General features: G+C 39.7%; 1 pseudogene; it reads right to left on the bottom strand.

Annotated features, from left to right (window-relative positions):
- Positions 1 to 17487: 17487 nt before the first annotated feature.
- Positions 17488 to 24574, bottom strand: LOC143638583 (protein N-terminal asparagine amidohydrolase-like; annotated as a pseudogene).
- Between the last annotated feature and the right edge of the window lie 393 nt (positions 24575 to 24967).

Genomic DNA, 24967 nt, shown 5'->3' with positions numbered 1-24967 from the left:
GCCTAAAGCTTGTTTTTAAACTTCCCATTGTGTACAAAGTCTAGATGGCAGCTGATGTCAATAATCTCACCATTGATGACTACTGTGTGTAGTTCTAGGATCCTCTACAGGGAAAACTACATTTAACTGCTATAATGATTCTGTAACTTCTGAACTTCATAATCTTCATGATGCTGTGTGCTTTTGCAGCTTCTCAGTTTATTCTCATTTCTAATGTAACAAAAAGATAATGAATATAGTCATCTCAAAATTTCTGTGGTTCATTCTTGGTGGCCTTCTATGTACACTTCAAAAGTATACAAAGGTACATTTTCAGTCAAACAAAATGGATGAGAGAAGACTATTTTAGTAGATTATTCACACGAGAAATACTTTCCTCTGTGCAGAGTCCCCTTACCAGAACCTTCCCCTACTGAACCTTCATCTGGGATTTCTAGCATTCAGAACCATGAAAAATAAGTTTCTCATTTCAGCTACTCAGTCTGTAGTATTTTGCTATGGCAGTCCAAGCTGACTAATACAATAAGGGATACATATAAATGGGCATGTCTCAATCTCTGCCCTTAAATAGTACTGTTCTCACTTTAAATTTATAAAAGGCAATGAATTATCTATAATCCCATCAATTTGAAGCGTTAGGATTTGGGTGTATGAACACCCAGACTACAGACCTATTAACCTAGACTTTTTTCCTACAAAATAAGAATTATGCTCTTTGTACTCATTTGAAATCTCAAGTATTTTATTCCTCCCTTTCTAAGAGGTCACATCCTTACATTGTCCCTGGGATTATGGAAAGCAGAAGCTATTTGTTCTAATGTAGCATAAACTTCCACAAGCAAAATAGGTGGGTCAACTTTGATCAAGTGCCATGAGGTGACACAAATCAGGGTTTAGTGTAGCCAGAGCCAACCTTACTGAACCTTGTAACTAACCATGCTGGTCACCAATACCTTATCTCCTGCTTGAAACAATTGTTCAGTATTCATTTAGTTCTCTGCAGATATAGTTTGCTTATACTGTGCCCAAAGCTGTTCCTTGTTGAGAGCCACAGCCGAAGGGGCTCCAGCAAACTTTCAGACTGCCAGCTGATGATTGGCTCACAGCGGCCCCAGCAACATCTAGCAACATCTAGCTGATTGGCTCCTCTGTGGTGATGCTCATTGGGCTGTTTCCCTGCCCTTTCAGACCACGGAGCTGCTCATTGGGGGACTTTTTTGGCTCCGCCCATGTGACCCAGCCAATCGGCCTCAAGAGCAGGAGGATTGGGGGAGGAAGAGGTTGTTGGGGTGTGTGACTTGTGGGAAGCCGGTGGTGGCAGTTGGGCTCTGAGGGTTTTTTCCTGAGGAGCTGTTTTGTTTATCTTGTGTGGTTCTAAAAATAAAATTAGTTTCTTTTGACAAGTGGCTCCTGAATTGTGCCCAGCCAGACTGTGGCATTTGGTGGCTCGCATGGGGAGCCACTGAGGGTAAGTAAACTGCTCGACCCTGAGGGCAGGGTGAGAGGATGGGGAGCCATTTTAAGATTCCTCTTTTGTTTTGCTTCACTTTTGTTTTAAGTTGCCTGTCCCTGGAGATGAGTGAGACGGAAGAAAAACCGCTCACTTCTGAGGAAAAACTATTTACGTCTGAGGAACAGATAGGGAGAAAGGACGGATGCACATGTAAGGAGGATAGAAAGGCTATAATGAATTTTTGTTGTTCCATTTTTATTTCATTCTGTCTCGGTTTTGTTTGGCGTCATCTTGTTGGGTTGTATTATAGTAGAAATACGGGATCAGAAACTAGTAAAAAACAAACTGAAAGAGTGTTAAGTAAATTGTTAGAGGAAGAAGGAATCTCAGTAAAATCAAGAACAGTCAGGGCATACGTTGATACAATGCAAAAATGTAGCCCATGGCTTTTTAAGGAGGAGTTATTAAATATATCACAATGGAACCATCATGGTGAAGATTTAAAAAGAATAGAAAAGAACAGCCCAGGAACTCTGCCAGCTGGCACATTGGCATTGTGGGCGTTGGTATCTGGTTTTCTTAGTCCAAAACCTTCAATTCAGACAAAGGTAGAGGAAGGAGAAGACATATTGATTCAGGTAAATGAGGAGGTCTCTCAAGTTAGTCAGAAAGAGGAAAAGGTTCAAGTAAAAGAGAAGGTCTTTCGAGCTAATCAGACAGAGAAAGAAAGTTTAGAGCAGAAAAAGCCATCAGGGGGAAAGTTACAAAAGGAGACTGCTACTAAAACCTTTCTATCACCAGAGGGCTTAAGTGTCCAACCAACAGCACCACCTCTACAGGAGACTGCTACTAACACCTTTCTATCACCAGAGGACATAAGTGTCCAACTGACAAGGCCATCTCCATATGCTGAGAGGCCCCCAACCCCCGCAGTGGATAGTTCAGATCCTGAGACAGGATCTCAAGTATTAACATGCCCTGTATTTGAGGTAGGAGGGCAGCGAATTTACCATACTTTAAATTTCAAAACAGTGAAGCAGCTAAAAGAGGCTGTAACAACCTATGGTCCTCAAGCACCCTTCACTGTAAGCTTGGTCGAATCCATTACCAACTTGAACATGACGCCAGCAGATTGGGCTAATATGTGTAAAGCTGTGCTAAATGGAGGACAATACCTGTTATGGAAGGTTGCCAATGAGGAATTTTGCAAGGAGACGGCTAGGCGAAATGCAGCAGCTGGTTATCCTCAGAGAAATCTAGATATGTTGTTAGGAAAGGGACCTTATGAGGATCAGCAGCAACAAGTTGCATATGATCCTGGTGTATATTTACAAATTGCTGTAGATGCAGTTAAGGCATGGAAGACTTTACAAGGACATGGAGGTTTACAAGGTCTAAGGTAATACAAGGAACTAATGAATCTTATGCTGAATTTGTAGATAGGCTTATTCAAACAGCTACCAGAGTTTTTGGGAATACAGAACAAGCAATGCCATTAATAAAACAACTGGCTTATGACCAAGCGAATCGTTGGTGCAGAGATATCATTAGACCATGGAAACATGAAGATTTAAACACATATATTAAATTATGTAGAGACATTAATGAACAAGAGCAAGTCATGGCAGCTGTAGTAAAACAGGCTTTAGATGCCAGAGACATTAATGAACAAGGGCAAATTGTGGCAGCTGCAGTAAAACAGGCTTTAGATGCCAGAGACATTAATGAACAAGGGCAAATTGTGGCAGCTGCAGTAAAACAGGCTTTAGATTCCAGGCCAAGAACATGCTACAATTGTGAACAAACAGGACATTTTAGAAGGAATTGCCCCATAGGAGGAGGGTTTAACAAAACTAGGTATCAAAGGAGTAGAATACCGGGTATTTGCCCACGATGCCGTAGAGGGAGACATTGGGCTAATGAATGCCGTTCTCAAACCACCATAGAGGGTACTCCATTATCAAAAAACGAACAAGGACCAAGTGGCTCCTGAATTGTGCCCAGCCAGACTGCGGCAGTTCCTCTGTAGCTTCTATCCTAGGACTGTGAGCTGGAGGCCTGCACAGCATAGTTAATTACCCTCTAATATTTGAAGCCAGCTGTTGTGTAGTTGCACTCATACCTCCAAATCTTCTCCAGATGATACTTCTCAGGTCCTTTGGACCCAAGTCACCTGGATAGAGAACCATCCCCATTGTAGATATGCTCAACTTTGTTCATTATCAACATCTGTGGATCCTCACTCTTGTCCAACACATTTACTATCCTTTCAGTGTTGTCATTTGCAAATTTTGTAATGATGATATACATCTATGAAAAATTTAGCAGTCTCTATATTTACACACTTCTACAGCTCAAGATTAATCCAATTTCAAAGGGCCTAGAGGAAAGCATAAATGTTGTCAGGTGAGCTGAGGATGGGCAATAACTCCCAATATTTAATTGCATCTGGCAGCCATTCTTTTCATTCAAGTATTGACTCCACCCTGGGAAATGTAAGGGCTAAACTGAGTGGGGAGCAGATGAGAGGTATGGAAGGAGGGGAAAGACATGTAGTTGCTAACTGAATGCTAATATAGAAATAAGATGGGAAAAATAATTGTTCATATGGAATAATTTGTCCTGTACTTCTTAAATATACAACATGGGTCTCCTATTTACTGGGTTTGTCTGCATTTCCAACCAGGGAGAGATTTTTTCCATAAACCCACTATAAGTAGAAATTGAGATTTAGCACCATGAATCCATTTATTAATTGCAAAACTGACTGCACTAAAACCTTTGAACAGTTACCCTTATGGAGAAAAAAAAAACAGTTAAGTTGATGACAGGACCTAAAGTAGAATTTGAACATGGAGGAGCTGCATTTTGGAAGTGAAGAAACAGGCTCAGAGAAGAAGATAGATATTTTTGAAGTCACACAAGAGAAGTTACTGCTCACTATGTAAAATAGGTAACTTAGAATGATATACAGGACATCACTCAGGTGTGGGATGATTATGTGTGAATATATCCAGGAGGACTTCCTAAAGTGTGGTTCTTGAGCCACAAACATCCGGATCATCCTTAGTGATTAGTCTATATTCCTGTGATTGCCTCCAGAGATTCAGGTTCAGTGAAGCTAGAGGGATATCCTCAGGTCAGTCTTGGAAAATAAATGCATATATATTATGATTTCTCTCCATTTATTATGTGTGACAATCTTTTGTTTCCAGCATCTGAATTCTGGGTCTCATGTAGAATGCTTCTTTCTTAAAAATTAGTATTCATATCTTTATTAGTCTAAAAGACTTTTTACCTTAGATAACTTGTTTTATTTACAAGTGTAGTTCTGACATGGCAGCATAAACATCACTTGGGAATTTGTTAGAAATACAAATTCTCAGACCCTACTCCAGACCTAATGAATGAGAAACCAGGGAAGAGACCAAGAATCCGTGTTTTAACATGTTTTTCAGGTGATTCTGATGCACATTCAAGTGAAAAACTAATTTCGATAAATGGTTCATCACTGAAACTGTCTTCAGGACTGGGTTTTAATAACAATCTAGGATAGACTCTTGGGAAAGGATAAAATCATTTATTCAATTCAATAGGTGTTTTTCAAGAGTATATTATATCTAAGGGTATGAGTAGAGAATTTAGGTAGATGAGCAGGAGACAGTTCTTGTCCTCCAGGGAATTACAATTGCATAGAAGGGTGTGGGAGACCAACCTTGCACGTGGTGACTAAGTTAACTCCACTGCTGGACAATGTGGCGTCAGGCACCCATGCTGCTAGACTGCCCCGATCTTCTAGGGTTAGAGTGACTTGTGTCTTCCTGCCCAGGCTTGTCTTCCTACAGCCCCATGGGTGAAGCTATGCTCACCTGTTCCTTTGTAATATAACCCCTTGCCCTGTTTAGGATAGAATCTTCCATGAAAGTGCCTTGTGTGTGTCCCCTTCTCTTACTGTGCCCTTGGGTGTGGCCTACCCAGATGTCAGTCAACCTGCTGACAGTGGACATCATGAAAATAGACTCAGCCCCCTGAAACCTGACCCCTTGCTTCATTTGAATAACTTCTCCTCAGTAAAAGGGGTCAGCACGTGTGCGCTCTCTCTCTCTCTCTCTCTCTCTCTCTCTCTCTTCCTTTGGACCCTTAAAGTCAGAGGAACCTTCACAGCGACCCCAAAGAAAAAGGTACTTGTATCTCTTGTGTGGTTATTTTGCACAGCCCAGTTAGTCCAGTTTATCTGGAGTGACCCCTGAGCCTTTTAGTCACGAGAACAGAAACCCTGCAGAAGAGATAAGGAAAGAATGCATATAAGTGAAGAAAGTGTGTCAAGTGTCTTAGAAAAGTGGATTGGAAAGGAGAACCACATATTGGGATAATGTGTGGATCTGTGTGGATCCTTATTCTATAACATGCTCTTGCTTCTTCAAGGTGCACTGACCTATGATGATCCATGGGCAGAGTTCCCTTGTTACAGATAGGAAATTTGTAAAAGAAATTAAAATTTAATAAAAGTAAAGGCACACTATTAAGAAAGGCACAGGAGGGAAATGTATATTGCACATATTTTAACAACATCACAGGCTTTTACTCAGCTGGGTTTCAGAATTTCAATTTATTTTCATAGGGTCTGGACCTGAATTTTTTTTGTTTGTTTTTGATACTGGGAATTGAACTCAGGAGCACTCGACCACTGATCCACACATATCCCCAGCCCTATTTTGTATTTTAGAGACAGAGTCTCATTGAGTTGCTTAGCTTCTCACTGTTGCTGAGGCTGGCTTTGAACTTGTGATCCTCCTGCCTTAGCCTCCTGAGCTGCTGGGATTACAGGTGTGCACCACCATGCCTGGCCTGAACCTGAATTTTAATGGTACAAATAATTGCTAGAAAATTAGTGGAGGCAGAGATAGATGTGGGGGAGACAAGAGGCTATATTATTATTGTTGCTATTATTATTACCACATGGGCAAAAATAATACAAATATTATTTTGGTATTTTTGCTTTACGTTGAGGACGAAGAGAAATGATGTAATTTTTGTCTTCTGAATCAAGCCCTGAACTTTTCTACCTGCTTCAGAGCATCCAATTTCCCACCTGAAGTAAGTTTTGCTAAAGAGAGCTGGTCATGGATATAAAGGCTTTTTATTGGCACTTAGCTATCTCAATGGCTTGAACTTAATATACCCTTCTTCAGTAGCCATCATGTTGCACAAATGGCAGTTTATATACAATTATACAGTTTTCTATGACCTTAGAGATGGCATTAGACAAGTTATTGGAATCCAGAGACTCCTTCCTTCAGCCCCTGCTTAGATTGTGCCCATGCACAATTTCCTCTGTTTTTGTAGTTGTTTTAGTCAGTTTTTTCACTGCTGTAACCAAAAGGCCTGCCAGTAACAATGAAAGGAAAACTTGATTTGGGGGCTGATGGTTTCAGAGGTCTCAGTCCACAGATGGCTAACTCCAGTGCTCTGGGATGAAAGGGAGGCAGACCATCATAGTGGAAGCCTGTGGTAGAAGAAAGCAGCGGGTAATATGGCACCAAGAAGGAAAGGGGCAGGGGAGGGAGGTGGGAGGAAGGCTGGCTCTGCTCAACAAGAACAAAATACATACACCAAAGACACACCCGCAAGGACCTCCCTCCTCCAGCCACACCCTGCCTGCCTACAGTTAACATCCAGTTAATCCTTATCAGGGAATTAGTGCATATATTAGGTTAAAACTCTCATCTCTAACTTTTGTTTCATCTCTAACTTACTTGCATTGTTTCACACATGAGCTTTTGGGGGACACCTAACATCTAAACCAAAACAGTAGTCTACCATTGTAATCCATAGCAACTTCCATAGGTTAAATTGTTACATTCTTTTGCAAGTAGATGAATTACTTGTGCAATAGTTCAAAACATTTATCCCATCCATGTACATGGAAGTAACTGGCCTTAGTTACCAAGATTAGAAAACGATAAATTGTCAGAAAGAAATAATATACTGGAAGTTAATAAAAAACTTTTTGCATGAGTAAAAGCTCATGCAAAAGATAAAAATGTCTCATTTACTATCATGAATTAAAATCATTATAAAATGGCAAAGGCATGTGCATTTAATAAATGCACACTAGAATTTAAATACTTTAGATTTAACTAATGAACATTTATACCTAATAGGAGTATCTTGCCCTGGTCTCTTAAATGGGCTTAAATATATTTGACTATTGCTTCCAAAATTACCTACCTGAATGATCTTGGGAAAGTGACAATCTTTTGTAGTTCAGTTTTTTAATCCACAAAGTGATCATTTTCTCCACAGGGACATTATGAAAGGCAACTGAGATATTCCCTTTAAAGATCTTCATACAGTCCCTGGGACAGTTGCTGATCCATTAAGAGTGTTTCTTCTTAGTATTATAGCAGTACATATTTTTTTTTTTTTTGGTATTGGGGATTTAATCAGTCGTATTTGACCATGGAGCCACATCCCCAACCTTTTTATATTTTATTTTGAGATAGGGCCTCTCTGGATTTGAATTTGTGATCCTCCTGCTTCAGCCTCCTGAGTTGCTGGGATAACACATGTTGAGTCACCACACCCAGCAGTAATACATGTTTTAAAGAATATCAACTTACTGAGAATGGTAAGGAAAGAGAATGCAAAAAATTCAGCAAGGTCAGAGATAGGGTAAATTCTGGTTAATAGGTGTCATGTATATTTCTGATATTCAAGAAATTATTAGTTTGAGTAATAATGATAATTAAGTACTTTTATACTGAATATTTAAGTGTCCTCAATCATGTCAAATCACAAGCAAACATTTCTAAAGAGCCAGGTTAAGAGTTCTGATATTCCCTTTAAAGATAACTGCAGTCAGAGACAATATATTATATATACACATATATAATATATTAGAGACAAAATATTGGAGCAGGCCTAAAATGGCTATAGTTAGGCTTTCTTGCAAAGGCCTCCAGTGAGCTATATACTTTTTAAAAAATATTTTTATTAGTTATTGATGGACTTTTATTTGTTTATATGTGGTGCTGAGAATCGAACCTGGTGCCTCACACATGCTAGGCAAGCGCTCTATCACTGAGCTACAACCCCAGCCCCTTTGTTATACTTTTAGTGTGTGACCAAGGCCATGAATCTGCTATGTTATAGGCATTGTTTAGTCAAAGTAAGAAACACTCTGATTCAGCATATGTACTCAAAGTCATAAACATTTTCTTAAAGCATGTGCTTACTTATGTAAACCTGTTGGTAGTGTGCCTTCTTTGTTTGACCTGTTTATAAAAAGTCATATGGAAATGGCTTAGGGGGCTGGCTAAGGGGTATTGCCACCTTTGAATAAAGGGTGACCAATATTCCCACAGTTCCTCGCATCTTCTTTCACAGCTGGATTTCTGAATCTTGCTTCCTGGGCCTGAGCCTTGCCCTCCACATGACACAAGATCATTGATTGATAGTATCATCAACATATCTGATGTAAAACTGGGTATTTTATGTGTTAGAACAAGTCTCTAAAGCAATGTTTAGGTGTAGAGAACCAAATGTGGATCATCAAGTAAGGGAATTTTACTCCTGATCAGAAGTCTTTCCCCACTCCCTGCTTCCTACCTTTCCCCCTCCAATTCGTAACAGATATTGAACACAATTATAGAACATGGAATGGCTTCACATAAGATTGGGATAGCTGTTGCAATACAGATATGAACATAGGAAGTGTTGAACTTGCTAACTATTGCTTGAATAAACTTCTCCTGTGGTAGCACAAGAATTAGGGCCATTGTGTATCTGCCAAAAGTCTGACTTGGTGCTTTTGTTTTTATACCTATGATCTGATCTTCAGGGAGAAGATCAAGCTATGAAAGGACTCATTATAATTTGGTGTCCACACCAGACTGCCTTGACTATCCATGCCTTAAAGGTGCCATCACCACAATATGAGCAAGAGGATGGCAGAGGATCAGTGTTTGAGCTCTGGATTCAGATCAAACTGGATTTGAATCCCTGATTTTCTATTTAGCTAGCTATATCATCTTTGGATAGGTTACTTAGTTTCTCTGTGTCTTGTTTGCTGCTTCATTTAAAACAATGAGGCTCAAAAGAGTCTATCTCACAAAGTATTATTAGGAGGAGTCACTGAGATAAAAAGGAAAGGGGGGGTTGGGGTTGTAGCTCAGTGGTAGAGCACTTGCCTAGCATTTGTGAAGCACTGGGTTTGATCCTCAGCACCAATAAAAATAAAATGTATTAAAAAAGAAGGAAATGGGGGGAAACATAGGCTTCCATTATTATGGACTTAACACTGGGTGTTACAGTTTTGTGGACATGGAAAAGTACAGTATGAGAGATGATCTATATATGAGAGAGATTGGGAGAAGAGTTATACAAATCAGTCATGTTAATGTGTCAGGACCATCCATGGATAGAGACATCTGATGTCTGGGAATGATCAGTAGACATTTCCTCCTGTTAATTGCCCAGGGACAATGTGAATCTCTATCCCACTCTGCTGTGGCCCACACAGCTTCTGAGATGGGTGTGACCTGCCAATATGTCAATCAACCTGCTGACTGCAAGACATCATGAAGCAAGGCTCCAGCCTTGAAACCTTATCCCTGCCTTTGATGTACCCACTTAAATAAAACGGGAGCCATTTTTTCATTGTCTATTCCAGAACCCATGTGGACTAGATCTATCAGGGGCTTTGCCTTTTGTAAATATATTTCTAAGTATTTGTGTTTTGTGATTCACTAATTATTTGAGATTTTAAGTTTTAGGTGGGGAAAAAGAACCCCCAATTGAGATGCTGGCCGTCGACCCCCTGCCAATGATGGTCTCATGGGTTAACAGGATATCAGTCTCCTATTTAATATATATTCATTCATTTATTCTCTTTATGACAATTTTTTTTACAAAGCAATTCACCAAACTGACATAATTAAATTCCTTATATGCAAAAAGACCTTTTCTCAAAATCTGGTAGATGAAAGTCCTATTAAATTATCATAAAGACAAATATCTCCCACTGTTTCATGAGATTTAGAATAAACTCCTTTGTTTCAAGAGGTTGGCTTAAAACAAATCTCCCAGTATTTAATGGGAACACACCCCAGTCCATCTAATCACCTAAAATGTTTTGTTTTCACATAAAAACAATTAACATGCAAATTAAATGTTAGTAAGAATATATAACCCATTTCTGTAATTCTCAGTCTGTGTGCATGTGTGTTTAAAGGACAATGCAATGCATCAAGACTCAACCTGCATCCTCAGCCTTCCACTCAACAGAAGCACCTTGGAAACAGGAACCCTCCCATTGTAAATTGCCCTGGAGCAGGTTCCCAGTTCTGAAGGCTGATAGCATGATGTCGTGTGCACATTGCCCCCTTCTGGCGGCTGCAGGGACTTGTGTGTCTGCATAAACTTGGTTTGTAAATGTTCTCTTCTCCACACTGTATGTAGAGGGTACTGAGGGTAGAAATCCTTAGCCTAAAATAAGCTCTTTGTTTCATAAAAAACCTTACAGAAATAAAAGTATTTCTCAGTATGTTTTCAAATAGATACATCTAGGTCAAGAAACCTAGATGCTCAACTGAATCTTCCACTAACTAGACTGTTAATCTTAAACTGACTATATAACTGCTATGGACCTCCATTTCCTCATCAGTACGACTATTTCAGTCATTAATGAAGTTACTTTGAGTATAAAAATCCAACATTTCTAGCTTTAAAATTTTTTTCAGTAAAAAAATTTTGAAGATCTTTTAACACCACAATATGCAATATGGGGCTGTTTCTATTTTTCCAGTAATCTATTATGAGTGTTTACCTATTTGCTCTGGTTTTCCTCAGAAAAGAAGCATAACCTACACTTTTCCCTACCCAAATGGCCTTCATAAAATACCTTAAGATGACTGTGTTGCATGGAGAAGAAAGTAAACTCACCAAACCAAAAAGCAGCTTTTCAGAAACATTCTGAAAAGTGTGCACCCTTTAGCTAGGATGAGGTCAAGGCCAAACCCAAGTCCCTCAAAGCTTCTTCACCTTAAGTGTTATCATGGTGAAGCACAAGAACAAACTGAATTTGGGCAGCTTTTCTACCACAGTGTGGACTGCCACCACTCTGTCCAGTGACCTCTTTGTTCCTCCGCCACCTCACCTGCCTTCAGCTCAGTTTTATAAAGGAACACCTTTGGAGGAATACCTGTGAGAAGGTGCACAAATGAACAGACACAGAAAGTGCAAGCAGACAGACAGGAGGAGCAGAAAGAAGTGAAGTGGTGAAGTGCAGAAGTGAAGTATCCGTTCCTCCCTGCCTGGGAGTTTATTAACTCAAAGAACATGTACCTCCTGTTACCATGACTATATTCTAATTAGTATTTCTTTAACCCTAAGTGCTAGCTAACTGAGATAAGGTCCAGGTTAGAACGAACATGGGGCCCCCATTCTCCAGGGGCATCACCATGGAGACCAGATAGTGCCTGCATAGTTCTCTTATTACCTCAGAGGGAGGAGGCTGGGCATCCCAGGTCTAGGAAGCAGGGGACACTTGTGAAGGACAATGCTATGGCAGCCAGGCATCCTGTGTTTTGGCACAGGAGTTTCCTAGTTGCCAGGTATTACCTAGCAGCCAGGTATTCTGTGTCTTTGCACAGAAACTTCCTAGTCACCAAGCATGTCACAATCATGAAGTTTGCAGACCCCAATACCAAACACAGAATTCCCACACAGTTTCTGTTTCAAAGCATCCTGCTCAGATGTATCCCTTCTTATCAACCACTTTGGCACCCGTTCAGTCCCCTCTCTCAAATTCTTACCCTGCACACTGAAATATCTATCACAGCCTATTTTTTTTTCAAACAGCTGTTTAAGTACCTGCATCAGAATCACTTGGGGTACTGGTTAAATATGTTGCTTTCTCGGCCCATACTGCAGACCAGCACTGTCCAATAGATGCAGAATATTAGTCCTCTGTGCCATTTTAAAGTTCCTGGCAGACACTTTCAACTGTTCCATCACACTGTTGAGGTACTTTATGAGTTCAGGATCCATAGTTAGAATCAAGGTGAGTCCATACTTCTGCACTGGAGTGAAGGTTTCAGAGGGATATATGCCACATTGGTACAGAATACTGTTGATGACAAATGAGAAGAACTCTGCCATAATCTCCATGCTCCCTTGCAGGGTGATTGCACTGCTCCTGGGATAGCTGCCACACCACAGTGAATCCATAACCAAGATGAGCCCTAAACCACGGCTCTTGCCACCTAGTTCAAAAATCTGATTCATTTATTTATTCATCTATCTGCCCACTTAACATAATCTGAGAGCTATCATACATACCTACTACTTGCTGTTTGATGTGATTATCCTGGAAAGTATGGCATTGTAAATTGGGATGAGTTTGAGAGGGATTTTATGAAGAATTTTGCAGGGACAATAGGGAAAATCAGTATTATGATCACCATGTGTCTGGGAATATGAACTAGAGTAATTAACCTCTTTTCTTTTTTTTTTTTTACATCAATACATCTTTATTTAACAAACATCTCTTGTAGACATCAGATGTCCAATATTTGCTTTAATTTATGTAAAAATATAGAACAAGGTAAAAATGAGTATAAAATCTGAATACGATCTTACTATGGTTTGGATATGAGGTGTTCCCCAAAAGCTTTTAATTGCCTGGATGTTTGGAGGTCAAGTGATGAGATTATGAGAGCTGTAACATAATCAGTTAATTCTCATTCAAATGGACTGACTGGGTGGTAACTGTGGGTAGATGGGGCTGAAGGAGGTGAGTACTGGGGGTGTGCCCTGGAAGGGTTAATCTTCTCTGATGCCCCTTTGCCCCCCTTCTCTACTTCCTGGCTGCCATGAGAGAAGCAGTGCTCCTCTACCTTGCCCTTATGCCATGATGTTCTGCCTCACTTTGGGCCCAGGCAATGCAGTCAGCCACCTATGGACTCAAGACTTCTGAAACCATGAGCCACCCAAACATTCTCTCCTCTAAGTTGTTCTCCTTGGTATTTTGGTCACAATGACACAAATGTAACAGATTATTACATAAAATAGTATATTGTTATTTTCCATGTTACTTCTCAGCCTTTTGGCTAAGATCAAGTGTAAAAATAGTATATAATTATTTTCATGATTTTGATAATTGTTTTGTGGCTAAGAGACTATCCATATTCTTTAAACATGTGCACTGACACATTTAGGAGTAAAATGGAATAACATTTGCAATGTACTTTTGATTGATTCACTAAAAAATGCATCAAACCATAAAACAAAGAGAGCAAAATGTGGATAATTATAGAGTCTGGATGCAGGAAACTGGGGAATTGTTTGTAGCTTTCTTTCAACTTTATTCTAAGCTTGAAAATATTTTTAAATGAAAAATTATAACACTAAAAGAAATGAGGTCAGAAACTGTTCCCTGAATTCCAACTGAGTATGAATGATTTTTTTTAGAAGGCAATTAAATCTAACCTTCTTCTTGCATCATTTTTTCTAATTAGGGAAAACACATCATTGATCACAAACTTAAAAGTTCTTCTGAAATGGTTCAGTTGCTCATTTTTCCTGCTGAGATGGGTCTCCTGTGAGATTTTTAGCTGGAGACAGGTAAGAACAGTGAAAAATAATCTCAAAATGAGTTACCTGGAGAAAGAACTCTTGAGATCTTCATTCCCTACTCCTGTTATCAGTATAATTCCCTACAGTTGGTCTGGGAAGAGGGGATTCTAGTTTACATTCCTGCCTGAAGTCATAGCACAACATAGGACTTCTCAAACTCTCCTCCACATCTAAATCAGGGAGGATCTTCTTTCCTTCACTTGCTAAGTAGGCTAAGACCTTAGGCTACATGAGGCTCTGGGATCACTTCCAAAAGTATCGTTGACAGCTGAAGATGCTGTATGCGACTGCTCCGCCACCCAACAGGATGCAAAGCTAACACAACTTATTAATTTACTGGCTTCAGATATGACTTTGTCATTCGGATTATTCCTAAGGTGATTCTAAAGTGCAGCAAACTTGGGAACCAATGGTGAAAAGCTACAAACCTATTAAATGGCTTCCAATTAAAATCCAGATTCCAGATCTTACCAGTTAAATATTCTGGGGCAAAGGTCTGAGCCTTAGTTTTCTTGGCCATACAGGAAGAATGAGAACATCCTTGTCGTAGGGCTGTTGGTAGCAAAATGGTAATATATGTAAACCACTTAGCATGGTCCCTAGCTCATAGTAGTTGCTCAGTATATGGCATTTATCAATTTATTATCATCATTTTTTGAGACATGATCTTGCAACAGTGTTGCCCAGGCTGGCCTCAAACTCGTGATCCTGCTGGAGTTGAGCTCCATTTTTACTAGATACGCGATCTTGGCATAGACTTGAGGTCCACGGGCTTGAACGTGGCGGGGATATGGCTACTGGAGCCCGGAATAGGACGCCTCCTCCTAGCTGTAGTTCTCACCCCACCGCAGCCGCCCAGCCAGCACTGGCACTCGGCTTGAGGCCCACGGCTGCGTACCCAGTTCCGCTGCCCCCGGGTGCCGCAGAACGCGTCATGTCGCCAAGTCGGGAGCCTTTAATTCGGCCGGAGTCTGCGAGGCAGCTCAGGGGCTCCCAGTCCTCCTGGAGTTTCCGGGGCCGCCCTCAAGGCGGAGGGATGGGGCAAGAAGGAGGCAGGATCCGCCCGGGAAGAGCCTGCTCCGCTAGGAATCCGGGCAATCCTCCACCCAAGACACTCATCGTGAGCCCAAACCGCATCTCCTTTATATTGACTCTTTGGGCTTCCCGTTTTCCTTCTTTTAGAGAGGGGGTGGGACTTCCCGTCTCGTCTCTGAGTAACTTCTGGAAAGAGCTGCTGGGCTAAAAGCAGGTCGACACATGGGGCCCTCTGCCACCCGGGGAAAAAAGATGGAACTCAATTTAGGTTTTACTAGAGCAGTAGAAAGATCTTGCCTTTTGGTTGTGGTGTCCAGTGTTCCATCCACCACAGAGTCACCCTGGGAACGGCCGGAAGTCGCTAAAAGCAGTTAACCACTTTTCAAGCTTCCTTTGCTTTGCTCCCTCTGTCCACATTCATTATTCTGGCTAAAGAAGAAGAGTGTTATGATAGGTTAAGAATTGAGACCAATTTCAATTTTATCTTGGCTAGTGTGCTGGGGGAAGTATTTCCATCATTCCAAACTAATGAAGTAGGTTTTCTTTTGTCAAACAAACATGCTTAAAGCAACAAAAACCAACCTGAAGATGAAAGAATGGAGGAATTGTCCTTAGTTCTCTTAATTGGCCACTATCTTTCTCTTAATATGATGTAAAAGGCAGGAAATGAGCATATACATAAAGCTCTGGATTCATATTCTTAAATGATTGATTAAGAAACCACCAGGTAAATAAACAACAGGCAAACATACCAATTTCCGTAATATCCAACAGTGTACTCCTATTTGTTCCATCCAGATCACCTTCCCATGATTTGGGCTCATGTCTGTGGCTCAGGGGCTATGAGAATTTCATTGACTTGAGCCAGTGCTGAGTTGGGTAGGATTGCTCTCATTGGACATTCCCACTTTCCATGAGGGGTAGTTGCAGGTCATGAAGATTTGAATTAAAAAGATTGATAACCTGGAAAAAAATAGAATCATGTAATTATAAATGAATTAAAGTAGTAATTTCAGAGTCCAAGGAGTTTGAAAATAATTTTCTTAATTCTTTTGTAACTGTTCTATTATTTTTAGTTATACATGACAGTAGAATCCATTTTGATATAATTACACAAGCATGGAATATATCTTATTCTAATTAGGACCCCATTCTTGTGGATGTACAAGATGGTGAGATTAACACACACACACACACACACACACACACACACGAGAGTTTTCAGATTCATTTCACTATCTTTCCTTTTCCTATCTGGAAGGAAAGTGAGGAACCCGGAAATGGGCAAGTGAGAAATGAAAGAGGGAGACCAGGCAGAGATACATGTGAGGGTTTATTTTTCAGAGCTGACAAATAAAGGCACATCTCTCCATAGTTGGAGAGAGGCAACACAGGCTTGAGTTCTGGGACTTTTATGGGGCAGGCTAAGGGATTAGAGCCCATCAGGTCCTAATGTGGGCCTAATGCAGGTAGTAAGGGTCGGGGTTTAGCTATTGAAGCACATCCCCAACCTCTTTTTATATTTTATTTAGAAACAGGTCTTCCTGAGTTGCACAAGGCCTTGCTAAGTTGTTCAGGTTGCTTTTGAACTTCACTATCCACCTGCTCAGCCTTCCAAACTACTGGGATTATAGACATGAGGTGCCGGCAGTCTGGGCACAATAAAGGAGCCACTTGTCAAAAGAAAGGAACTTTATTTTTAGACCCACACATGCCAAACAAAACAGCTCTTCAGGAAAAACCCTCAGAGCCCAACTGCCACCACCGGCTTCCCACAAGCCTCTCCCCAAACCATCAGCCTCTCCAACTCCCCCAATCCTCCTCTCTTGTGGCGGATTGGCTGGGTCGTGTGGGTGGAGCCAAAAAAGTCCCCCAATGAGCAGCTCCGTGGCCTGAAAGGGCAGGGAAACAGCCCAATGAGCATCACCGCAGAGGAGCCAATCAGCTAGATGTTGCTGGGGCCGCTGTGAGCCAATCATCAGCTGGCAGTCTGAAAGTTTGCTGGGGCCCCTTCGGCTGTGGCTCTCAACAATGAGGGAGCATGCAACACTATATCCAGACCATTTTTCTTCTTTCTTCAGACTTCATCTGTTTAAACCATTCGTGCACTTGCAATCTTTATCTACAACCCAGGTATGGTGAATTTTAATGTTTTGTTTTACTGATGCTTCTATTTGTTTGCTTCCCTTTTTTTTGCCTTTGTCAAAATAAGATTTTATTTTGAAAGTAATTTGAGAAACACTAATGAAGGAAGAAGACTTAAGACTCAATGGATATACCTTCCAAATTTTTCTTCTTTTCAAACCCCACTGATGATCTTTGTCATGCCAAAAAGTAACTTTGTTTAGTTATATATACATTTAGCATCCTGGAGGAGAGAGCTTTTCCCATAAGCCAATTTTTATTTTTCTTGTAGAAGAGAGATTTATTTCTAGGAAACAGCATATTCATTGGAGAGGTGTATTTCTTTAAAAACATCAAGGTAGAACTGATATGTTGAACAAAGTGGTGGGGTAGGGGAGTGGGAGGGCTGGCCAAAGGGGAAGTAGAAAGTGCTTATCATCTTGCTGCAACCAGAAATCCACATGTTGAAATGGAATCCAAGAATTTGGGCCTATCTGACCTTGCACTGTCTTTGAATCATAAATGCTAATCATATGGCCCCCAGCTAAAGCTTGGGCAGCTCCTTCTGGGGCCTCTATCTTGAAACGTGGATCTGTTTATCTCTGCATTGACAGCAATGCCACAAATTATAGGAAAGTGGTTTTCATTTTCTTCCCAGTCATTTAATTCTTTTTTAATATTCATGAATAGATAAGCTTTATTCAAATGTCTGCATAAATATGACTTGATGTCAAACAAGAAGAATTTTTTCCAAAGAGCTAAAATTTATGAAACAGTAAAATTCAATGCTTCTCTTTGGTCTGCCTTTGAATTTAGCTGACCAACACATCATTATTAGTATCTGCACTCACTTCTCATTTGCATCACTCACATTTCTCAGATCTTTGGGTGGCGTTTCCTATTTCTCTGGAAAGCTCTTAAATTGCATTTGGTAACAGAAGGACAAGGTTTTATCTGCTGATTTCTACTCCAGAGGCAAAACCACATCCCTTGATTCTCTTGTTTTAATTGTAGCTGTTTGCAAATGGTGTGCAACTGAGGAACTTAATGTTAAAATACAAAAAATATGATGTAATCTCTGTGTGCTTAAACAATAACTTCATTTTAATTTTTCATTAAAGAATTATTTTTATTATTTCTCCACACAGAAGGTATAAAAACACCTGTAAAAATATTGAAAAAGCTCTTTAAAATCTTGGATTGATGACAGGTACCTGTGAGATCAGGCAAGGTGGGCAGCGACCAAAGGAGGCAGATTTAAAAAGAATGCCCAAGGAGGCTTTATTTGGGATATCACTCTGGGCGGAACTGGATCAGACCAACAGAATGGACAGGAGAAGGGTCTGAGGAGAAATCACATGGGAGCTTGACAGGACTGGGATTTTATGGGGCTCATGGCAGGAAGGGAAGTGTTTGGGACAGGAAAAGGGATTTTTAGGGTCCCTTGTCCAGCTGGAGTTGGTCAGGGGAGCTGCCTGAACTCCAGGATTGGCCAAGGGGTTCTGCTGATTGACAGGCATTAGTCAGGAGATCCCGCTGATTGACAGGCGTTCCTGTCAGCGCCTGATTGATGTTTCTTTCCCACATAGGCTGCTTTGTTCTAAGTCACCACCTCTGACCTGACACACACGCCTATAAATCCTGACACTTGGGAGGCTGAGGCAGGAGGATTATAAATTCAAGGCCAACATCAGCAATTTAGTGAGACCCTATCTCAAAATAAAAAATAAAAAGGCCTGGGGATGTAACTCAGTGGTTAAATGCCCCTGGGTTCAATCCCCAGTACCAAAAAAAATTTTTAAGTTTAGAATAAAATAAAATATTGGATGAATATGATAATCTATGATTTACAACTAAGAATAAAATGCTAAATTCTATGAGATAGAATTTCTGAATTATTTTGATAGGAATTTGCTAGAAGGAATCAGAAAAATTTCAGACTGGGAGTACAGTACATGCATGGTGAGGGCTCCCTCTGGGGTCCGTAACTAGATGCGAGGCCAGCAGTGCTTTTAACCCTTTTAACTTTTTGACCTGACCTAAATGTAGAACGCAGACTGCCTTAAGATCTAATGGTAACACTGGCGTCTGTCGCTAAAACTCACTTTTAAAGCACCCACGCACGTGCTACAAGGAAAAGTATACAGGAGAACACAAGCTACAACCTACAACTGCAGGTCGCAGAAACAAGGCAAGCTGCTACCCGCCATAGGATCTTGGCCAGGCAGGGGGAATGCAAACAAAAACCAAACAAAATGCAATCGGCTGTGGACAATGGGCCACAGACTCCATATTGTTTGCGTCACCATGGTAACCATGATGCCTGTCCTCAGGAGCCGGCTTCCTGGTTCCGCCTCCCTCATTTTCCCGGGCTTCCCATTGAGTCCTCCACAGCACACAGGACTTCTGGTCCCTCTTTCCAGCTGCTAACCTGTACTTCCTGTTTCAGACCTGCCGAAGCTGCCGGAGCTACTCAGAGCTTGCATTTTTAAGAAAGCTCACCTGTAAATGCTAACGAAAGATATCTTTTTCAGGCAAAATCTCATTCCACAGGTTTCTATGTTGCAGCCCTAAATTTAAGTTAATTTTGAGTTAAATAACCTGACTTTTCTCTATAATTGTGTTACTAAATAATGTTCTATTGATGAGAGATACTAGACATGCTTCTTTGTATTTAACTTTTAATTTTGGAGGTTATGGGGATGCATTTGCTCACCACAGGAACAAAAGCCGAAAATGTTCCTATGATGGACAAAAAATTCCTTATTCTCATTCCTGACATTATAATTACAAAAAATAAATATGTATACATAAGGATCTTATTTCAGTTACATCAAGTGACATCACATATAAGAGTGCACTCCTAGTTAAAAATAAATTGAAATGGATCCAAATATTTTGAGAACCACGTGTTTACATAAAGTTAATACATTTATAAGTTATGCCTTTATTCTTAATATATATTTTTCTAGGTGTTTAGATAACCTATAGTTGTTAATCCATAAAATAATTAGCATATATGTCTAATTGTTTAGTTAATATATATTTGTCTAATTGTTTTTCTTCAACAGAAAACCCATAATTTATATGTTTTATACGTACATTTATCTGATACTCTGCCTTTTAGTTACACTTATTTGAGATAAATGTATTTTTCTATAAATTTACTTTTAAGAAAAAAATACAATCTTCAAGTAATTTCTAATTCTCAAGTTATTGTACAAACTTTTATAAGATGATGAACAAATATAATTCTGTCTACAAAAATATCTAAGGACTTTATATTTTCATTGATATTTCTTATCAAAGTACACTAATTTGTTTAGATTCTAAGCCTTTAAGAAATTGTTCCAAAGTATAACCAGGAAAAAATCTAAAAGAAAAAGATGCTTCAACAGAGAGGAAACACACATTGGAGGTCCTAAAGAGAAAAAAGAAATCATCTTTGGGTAAAACAAGGTATTTATATTCTAGATTTTAATGATAAAAATATTTTCCTAAAAAAGATCTTTATATCATCATCTAAACAGATTATATAAAAAGTTAAAACAGTTTTAAAAAGAGATCTATATGTACTGGGCTAACTATAAAAATTTTAACTGATTAATTCAAGGATATTTCAGGCTATTTTCCCAATTTTACTATGCTGATGTGAGCTAAGATTTTTGTCAATATTAAAATGTTAAGTTTATTTCCTTAAAAAGGTCTTTATTGCCTAATGATTCTTACTATTTAAGACAAAAATTTTGGTAAATAAATTTACCTCCTTAATTAAACACTGAGTATATTAAACTGCTAACTTAGATCCCAATTTTGACAATTCTCCTTAGAGACTAATTTGATTGATTTAAAGACACTGTTGATTCTTACATATTTTGTTTGTTGGATAATTATAAGATTTGGAAAAACATTTCATTAAGACTGAACTTCTCTAAATTAAAATTGTATGTTAATTTTGAACAATAAAGTTTATAAACTTTAAAAATTCATTGATATTATATAAGTTCTCTGGCTGGACCTATTATCTATAAAAAATATGGTAAGATTTATATACTGCTCCCTACACTGGGAAATAACCTTGATCATATTTTTTAAAGACAATTAAGAGATACCTATTTAAAGGGTAATATTCTAAAATACAGAGAGATTTTGAGACCTTCTATCAAAACAAAACAAAACAAAAAAGATTGAGAATTCTTGCTAAATTGTTAGGATGGATCAACTGGTCTATATTGGGAAATTATAATAATCAATAAAAGGTAAATCTATTCTTATCATTTAAATACTTGGACTATTATATATAACTTAAACTGATTATATTATGGCTTATGCAAAACCTTTACTCAATTTTATTAAATAAAGAAAAGGGGGAATACAGGACCCCAGAGACACACACTAGATCTTACAAAATATTTTTAAATTTTTTTCTTAAATTGTAATATTGAGAGCCTTAATGTTACTGAACACGATTCAGTAAATTAAATTAGATTTCAAAGGAGAGTTTGAATCAGTCATCATGATAATGAAGGAGAAACCTGGCTCAGGAAGGTACATTTCCAGCTACAGAGTTTACAACCATGCAACTTCACGAGCTTGACAGGTAAGTAAAGATTATGAAAAGACTTGTATGGAGCCATTTCCCAGATCCACCTTTAATGTGTCTTTCAGTGTGGACTGGAAAGTCCACATATAAAACTAGATTAATTGTACTGATTATAATGGTCAGTTATACCTATATGTTAAGTCTATGGTAAACTGGCTGTCTGCAAGTATCTTTTGAGAAAAAGACAGCATATGAGAAACCTAAACCAGCCAATTATGTTGGTCTTTAGTGATTAAGACTATATCTGGACAATTGTTGGAAAGATTATTAAAATAGATTTTTCTAAGAGTATTTACATTACTGATAGACCTAATTAACTCCTTAAATGTGAGAATTAAGAAAAAAGATTATAAATATCCTGTAGCCTGTAAGAATACAACTTATTGTATTATTAGTTATTGCCAGCTAATATTTCAGAGCTATAATATGCTGAAGTTAATATTCAGGCTTTAAAACAGGTGTATGTCAATTAACCAGACCTATCTAGGCAAACTGCTGGTCTCATAATCCCTGAAGTGACTACTTTAAATATTATTCATTTTTTATTCAATTACAGCCTTTGTGGCTATGCCTTAAAACTTACAATGTATGGATTTTCTTAATGTTTGACTTAAATTACTTCCAAGATCCTTCATGGTCAGATAAGTGCTGATGGAAGGATGAGAACTAGATTATAATGCTCTGAAAGATGATGTAATAAATAATGTGAATGAGTCCTTTGCTCTATGGTTTATGGAAAGGTTTAAATGCCATGCCAATGAGAATGTCTGTTACTATGGCCAAACGCAATGCCTCCCAATAAAATTGGGAAAAGATTAAGAATCTTCTGATGAGTGTTTGGTGAAGTAATAATAATAACCTGGATCTTCCAATTTAATTGTGTTATAAAAATGATATGTTTTCTAGTAATTCCTTTTGTGTTTCAATAGCAGATCATGATAACCTCGGACCAAGAATCCAGTGACTGAAAGATAATTTCCCAGTTACTTTTTTATATATTAAGAAAGGGGGAATACTTGGGAGACCAACCTTGCAAGTAACTGAGTCACACTCCCCAGCTGGGTGATTGAGGTTTCAGGTAGCAGATGCTGCTAGATGCCCCGCCCTTCTTGGGTTCTAGGGTAAGTGTCTCCTGGATGGGTGTGTCTTCCTACTGTAATGCCAGATTCATGGGACCCCAATAGACCTCCAGGAGCCTAATCCCATGCAATCACACAAGAGTCTTTATTGCAAGCTCAAGCCTGGACTCACAACACTTTCCTACGCAGTGGTCCCAGGGAGTGAGTCCCGGTCCTTTGTTCAGTGAGATTTTATAGGTTTTGGGGGATACTCTATGCGTCACAACATCACACAGCAAATCATTTTGTACCGCGGGAAAATCAAACAACTCTTAACATTGATTAGTAGATTCACTAGCGGGAACAAGTTGGGTAGAGGTGATTGGTTAGTACAAGAGGGGGATTCCTTTGAACTGATTGGTTTAGGCCACGAGGGAGGTACATGCTAAACTACATGGTTTCCCAACATGTTATCAACCACAATAAACTACTGGGGGGTCATCTGGCATCCCAAGTATTTTCCCTGTCTCATGCTGATTAGTGGTTTCTAGGGGGTTGCTATGGGTCCTCACCTAGTCTAACTGAGTTAGGGACACCTGGCACCACAGATCTCTCCTGTTATTTGTAGACAAACAACTCAGCAGGGTGGGTATGTGCTTAGGAGTGCTCTGTGGATTTTTCCAAGGACAAGGGTCACTCCCCCTTCCTTGTTCAGGCTTTGCTCTGAGGTAGTGGCTGGATTCTCAAAAACGGAGTCACATCAGTTTCTCACTACAGCCCCATGGGTGGAGCTATGCTCACCTGTTTCTTTGTAATATTACCCCTTGCCCTGTTTGGGATAGAATGTTCCATGGAAACACCTTATCTTACTGTGCCCTTGGTTGTGGCCCACCTAGATGTCAGTCAACCTGCTGACAGCAGACTTCATGAAGCTAGACTCAGCCCCCTGAAACCTGACCCCTTGCCTCATTTGAATAGCTTCTCCTCAATAAAAGTGGTCAGCATGGTCTCTCTCTTTCCCTCTCTCCCTCTCTCCCTCCCTCTCTCCCTCTCCCTCTCTCTCTCTCCCTCTCTCTCCCTCTCCCTCTCCCTCTTCCTCCCTCTCTCCCCCTCTCTCCCTGTCTCCCTCCCCTTAAGGTCAGAGGAGCCGTCACAGCAACCCCAAAGAAAATGGTATTTCTGTCTCTTGTGTGGTTATTTTGTGCAGCCCAGTTAGCCCAGTCCCCCTGGAGTGATCCCTGAGTGTTTTAATCATGAAGAGTGCTCGGGCAGCATTCCATGGTGGAGCCAATGCTCCGCTGCTGTCCCTGGTCATTTAATTTTGTCACATATAATATAACTAGGTCATCTTGTTTATCAAATTTATTAAGAAGTTGGTAAGTTTTTGTGACAACTGCCTGTCATCACTGAAGCCTCCCATGAAGTGTACTTCCAGCCTTCCACTTGAGCCTTTGAGTGTGGTTGGAAAAGGTTTTTCTGGAGTTCTTGATCAAGGGGACCTCGGCTTTGGTGTCAGTTCCATCACAATGTGTCAGGCAAGTAGCCCCATTACCTACCTGTATGCCTCAGGACCAGTGGGTGGCATCATTAGAATCCAGAATGGAGATGGAGCCTCCAGAGGCAGGTTGGCTCCCTGGTGGACTGCAGCAGGCTCACTCGCATCCCATCTACCAGCAGCAGGCATAAAGGAGATGGCTGCCTCACAAGCCCAGGTGCTGCTGCTGTCCCTGCCCCTTAGGCCATTGCCTCTCACCTGGCCTCTATTTGCTTTCTTAATTTACAAATATAAAATGGTCAAAAGACTAAAACCATTCCAATGGATTCAGTATGTTAAAATGCCTTCAACATAATACAAAATGTAGGAGACAATTATGCTGTAATAAATTTGGTAACAGTCTTGTATGGCATATTGACAAACATGGCATTATAAGTAGCAACTGTTAGCAATATAGAAATTAAATGACTTGGAGAAATACTATTTGTTTTCCAAACATGTCAACAACTCTTTCTTGAAAAATGTTCATGGCTCTGAAAAGACCACTTGGTTTCCAAAAG

The sequence above is a fragment of the Callospermophilus lateralis genome, chromosome X (genome assembly GCF_048772815.1).
Source record: "Callospermophilus lateralis isolate mCalLat2 chromosome X, mCalLat2.hap1, whole genome shotgun sequence".
NCBI lineage: Eukaryota > Metazoa > Chordata > Mammalia > Rodentia > Sciuridae > Callospermophilus > Callospermophilus lateralis.
This window is presented reverse-complemented; position numbering and strand designations above follow the sequence as displayed.